General features: G+C 39.0%; 1 protein-coding gene across 1 annotated transcript in view; it reads right to left on the bottom strand.

Annotated features, from left to right (window-relative positions):
* Positions 1-5,600, bottom strand: part of Exoc6b (exocyst complex component 6B) — a 493,791-nt gene that overhangs the window by 75,939 nt on the left and 412,252 nt on the right. The gene's annotated exons all lie outside the window — the stretch shown is intronic.

The following is a 5,600-nucleotide window of genomic DNA, read 5'->3' as shown; positions in this document are numbered from 1 at the left end:
GTGTTTCATAACAGTTCTAAATGTACAACTCCTAGAAGACAAACTAGGAGAGACTCTAGATGCACCAGGACTTGGCAATGACATTTTACATACAAATTAAAGACATGATCCATGAAAGAAAGAGTTTACAAGCAAGATTTCATTGAAACTAAAAAACAACCCAATTGAAAAATGGGAGGGACCCTAATAGAAACCTCACTGAAAAGGGGACTATATGTCAAATAAGCACATGGCATGACATCAAGAAGATACAAGTTAAAACAAGAACACACACTCACACACCTGGAACCACAGGAATCTCATTTACTGGTGGTAAGAAGGCAAAACAGTATAACTGCTTGGGAAAAAGATAGTTTCCTACAAAACTAAACTTCACTATGTGATGTGGCAATTGTGCTCACTGGTGTTCACTCAGAAAAGCTGAAAATTTCAGTGATTCATGCCTAAAATCTCAACACTTGGAATGCTGAGGCAGAAGGTGTTCCTTAAGTTCAAAGGCAGATTGTTCTACATAGAAAAGCCTGCCTTAAAAAATAAACAAACAAGAAAGAAATAAAGAAAAAACCTATATGCACACAAACTTGCATATGGATATTTACAGCTGCTCTATTCATAACGGCTAAAACTTGGAAGCAGCAAAGATGCTCTTCTGCAGATGAATGAGTAAATGTAGTACACTCAGATAAAGAAACAGTATTCGGCTCATTAAACAGAAATGAGCCATTAAGCCAAGAAAAGACATGAGAGAAATTAAAATGCATATTGTTAGATGAAAAAGGCCAATCTAAAAAGACTACATACTGTATGACTGGATCTACAGGACATTGGGAAATACACAGACAAGAAAAAGATCCATGGTTTCTATGGTAGGCATGATGGTGAATTGGTGCCACTGGGACTTCTGGAGCAATGCAAATAGCATGCATTATAGAATAATGGGACTGACTATATGCTTGGCCCAACCATCAGAGTGCAACTTCACAAGTGCTGCCAATGTGTTTTCAGTGATGAGAGTGGGGCACAGCTTTATCATTTGCAACGAGAGTCCCACTCTGGTGGGGATGAAGATAAAAGGGAAGGAAAGCCTATGCCTTTAGGAAGCAGGAGATAAATGGGGCATCTATCTTCTTTTCAGTTTTTCTGTGAATCTTAAACTGCTCTAAATGGATAATATATGTTTTTAAGGATGATGACTTTACAAAACCCCCAAATGGAAATTAACCCTGCTAAATGCCAAAGAATAAAGAATGGAAATCAGAAAATGTGTTAAGCTGAATGCTATGAAAAACGTAACCTATGAAACTATGACAGTACCTCAAGAAACTCTTGGCCCCAAATGCAGATGTAGAAAAGAAGAAAGGTGATGGAGCCAAACATCTTCCTCACAGGGTTAAAGATACGATTCTGTTGCTGCTGTTAACCAAACAGATCAGAGGCATCAACAAATCCAAAAAACAGGCCTTGGAAGAGACAAACATCAACAACAGGTTAAAAAAGCAAAAATACCCAAGGCTAGGTTGAGAAAACATATAACTACAGATCCTAAAAATACACTAAGAAGAAATGAGTGAGTTTACACCAAAGGATTAGGAAACATCGGTAAAAGAGACAAACTCTTAGAAAAACACAATTTACTAAAACAGAAAAACAGAGTAAGCACAAGGCCTGACTAGTAGGGTATATTGAGAGGATCAAGCCTATAATTAGCAAGTTTATTACAAAGAAACTTCCTGGTCACAGCAATCTTATATAAACCCCTTCTTACATACAAAATAGAAGGAAATTCTTCTTGGTTGTCTGTATTGGACCTGAAAAGCCAATTACAGAAAAAAAAAGTAAGCAGCAGCCAGCAGGAGCCACAAGACTCTGCTGGTGTCTAGGTTCATATTGCACTCTGCTGAAACAGTGGGGCAGTGTGTGTGTGTGTGTGTGTGTGTGTGTGTGTGTGTGTGTGTGTGTGCGCGCGTGCGCGCGCGCAGATGATTGCTACACATTCTGAAAGTATCTTCATGTTTGTTACTCACTGTGGTTGTAAATTTCATGTGACAACTAGACCGGGCCATAGAGTTCCTAGACATCTGGTCTAACATGATTCTGGTTGTGTCTGTGTGGATGTTTCTTGATGACTTTGACTTGCTATATGCAACTGTTGGAAGTAGACTGCTCTCTCTAGTGTTGTGGGCCTCAAGCAAGTAGCTGAAGGCCAGAACAGGTCAAATGTCAGCTCCTGTGAAACAGTCTTCCCACCTGATGGCTTTGGGCTCAGATGTTGATTTTTCACCTTCCTTTGGGTTCAAGATGAACATCAATCAGCTCTTCCTTGCAGGCCAGAATCAAGAATGGAATTGCACACCTCTACCTTTCTGGGCAATCTGGCCTGATTGTACAAGTAGTTCTCACAAGTGAACAGCCTTCAGCTCTAAGAACTATGACTGTCAGACATACATATTGTTAAGTTTTTGCCTATTATCAACTATCTGTTACAAGCAGAACACACAAAGAATAGAAAAATAAATGTCACAAAAATGATTGAAAATTTTAAGTAAGTCTCCAAGATAATCTTTAACACACTTCTAATGATGGATTGGGATTCTCAGGCAGATGTAAAAAAGAAGGAAGGCTGAAGATGATGGTGCAGCCAGGGATCCTCCTCACACGATCCTGCTGCTGCTGTTAATGCAACAACCCCTATGGGCAGATTAGAGGTAGCAACAACAGGGGAAAAAAGCACAAAATACCCAATGTTAAGATTGGGGAGAAAACATGTAATTAAAGATCCTCAAAATACTAAATAGACAATAGGAATAAATAAGCAAGTTTTATATACCTTCAGACTTCAAAACTGACAACTGAAAAGTATATATTTGCATTCAACATGACTTTTATTCATTAGAATTAATATTATTCCTATTTACATTACAATTTTGAGAAATACTTGCACAAAATATCCTTTCCTCTTCTATTTCTTTTAAGAAATTAAATTTGAAAGTTATAAAAATTAGTTTTTAATACTCATAAATAAAACTTCAAACAAGTGGATTTGATTCTGTTGCTTTAACTTTTTATTATTATTATTATTATTATTATTTTATTATTTTTTTATTATTAATTATCATTGAGACAAAGTCTCTCTATGCAGCCCAAGTTTACCTCAAACTTGTGATCCTCCTGCCTGGTCCTGACTTTATTCTTTGGATTAATACTTTAACATATGGTTGACCTCCAATTAGTCAATAAAGTATGTTTTCTCTTATACATAATCAGTTTAAGGAAAAAAAACCTACATACCCTATAATCTTTATATGGAAAATCTAAATGTTTTAATTGATACACTGACAGTTACATTAAAATTAAGTTTAGCCGGGCGGTGGTGGCGCACGCCTTTAATCCCAGCACTCAGGAGGCAGAGCCAGGCGGATCTCTGTGAGTTCGAGGCCAGCCTGGTCTACAAAGCGAGTTCCAGGAAAGGCGCAAAGCTACAAAGAGAAACCCTGTCTCGAAAAAAACCAAAAAAACAAAAAAAAATTAAGTTTATAATTTTTAAAATCATACAAAATCTGAATCTTGTTATCTATATGACATAAAAACTGCATTATTTTAAAGCTTTAGTGGGTGATCATGAGGTTATGTTCATTGTAGCTTCAATTCTTGGGTGTTTGCAGCTTTCTTTTTAACCAAAGCTGTAGCCACAGCTGCATAACAGAAACTGAGGTCCACTGGACCAAGGATACAATTTTAGTAAACCCTGGCATCAGGGTAGAAATTAGCTTCTTGACAATGGGTCAGACATTCTCGGTACTGTGACACCTTTATTCTTTAGCATTATGGGTGCTCTTAGTGCCATGGCTGATTTTCCAGACACACCAAAAGAAACTGCAGCCGTTAAAAAGATGCTGCAGCTGACAGCAATTCACAGACATGAGGGCACTTTACTCTCTCCTCCACCCTCAATAGTAAGCTTTCACCAGCTCATGTCTGAAAAACATCTTTGGATAATTTTCAGCAGAGAAACAATAAATCAGGGATGTCAGTGGCTGTGAAGGGAGAGCTCTCCCAATTTTCATAAACAAAATCTTCAGTGCCAGTACTTTCAGGTTTGGGTGTAATTTTCCTAACTGACGTCTGTGCTGTGGTTGCCTTGGCCATCTTCCACTCACTAGCAAATTTCGGTGGGAAACGTGATTTATGTCGACACCATACCAATGTGAAAACCTGATGCAGTGAAGAACTCGGCAGTCCTGCTGGGCATGGGAATGTGGTAAAGATAAGGTCCACCTAAAGAGTGTCACTGCCCTGCTTCTGGTTTAAGATGAAACAGATGAGTGGCTCAAGAACCTTTCCACCAAAGCAGCCATGAATCCAGAAGAAAGAGCCGAGATCTAAAATGATAATTACTGATCAAAATCAGAAGGATGGTCACACTAACAAGACAGGAGCAGGGCTGAGAAACACAGCCAAGGGCTCCTGTAGACAGCACCCCTACCCCCCAACCTCTTTACTACTACCTCTAGCTGAGAACCCAGACTGTAACTGTTTCCAACTTTGATCAATTTCCTCAAAGTCTAGCTTCCCTTGGTTCCATTTTTAAGAGAGCAAGCCAGTATGTCTGTGGTGGCATAGAAGGACCCAGAATCATGCCTTATAAAGCTCCATAGGTAAGCTCCTGGTTTATATCAAATCGGTAAAAATGGGTGGTGGTCTCACATGGCCAGGCTTTGGGTAAACTTATACAAGTTTCTTTCTCTGGCACAAATGTCCCTTGTATACCCTTGACTTTATAAGGAACAATTGAGTTGTTTTCTTAAGTGGCAGTGCCATTTGATGCCTACCAACATTTGCTCTACATACTCAAAGCAGCTGAAGGTTCACAAAGCTGAATATCTTTCCTTTCTATCCCAACTTAGTACTTATAGTAGCTAATACTTACTACCTAGTACTTACACTACCTAGTACTTAACACTGTCTAGTACTTATACTCCCTAGTACTTATCTTGCCTAGTACCAGCCCTATCTAATAGTTACCCTAACTAGTACTCATGCACAATATATAACATGACAGAGAGCAAGAGAACTGGAGGCAATGTGATACATCACAGAGGCACAATATGGGCACAGATGAGATCCAAAAACACCACGTGATAGGGCAGCAGCTTTTCTATTCATCTGACCCATTAACATGAAAGGTGAGACCTGGCAGGAACTGTGGCTTCTTGAGAGGTGAGTCTAGGTTGGCCATATGCACCCAGAAACAGCTTTTGAAATGAAAACGCCAGCACTGGAGCTGTGGGCCTAGAATACACACCACAAAATGGCTTGAGACAAGTGTTCTTCATCTCTCTTCTGGGTTTGAGAAGCACACTACAGTGCTAACTCCTTACTTGGACACAAGAGTATCCTTTACTTTTCTTTTCTGGTGCTTCAAGAACACAACATGGCAAACAAACTCCAGTGAGCAACATCTGTGGAGTGTCAAATACAGTATGTCTGTCTGTTCCTTCCAGGATGGAAGTCAAGGGGTATACAACTTATGAAAACACTATTATTCTTAAACAGTTCAAAGGAGAAACATATTTTGAAAGAGACTATATAAATATCAGAAG

This window comes from Peromyscus eremicus, chromosome 3 (assembly GCF_949786415.1).
Source record: "Peromyscus eremicus chromosome 3, PerEre_H2_v1, whole genome shotgun sequence".
Taxonomy (NCBI): Eukaryota; Metazoa; Chordata; class Mammalia; order Rodentia; family Cricetidae; genus Peromyscus; species Peromyscus eremicus.
The sequence above is the reverse complement of the archived record's forward strand: the minus strand, read 5'-3'. Positions and strand labels throughout refer to the sequence as shown.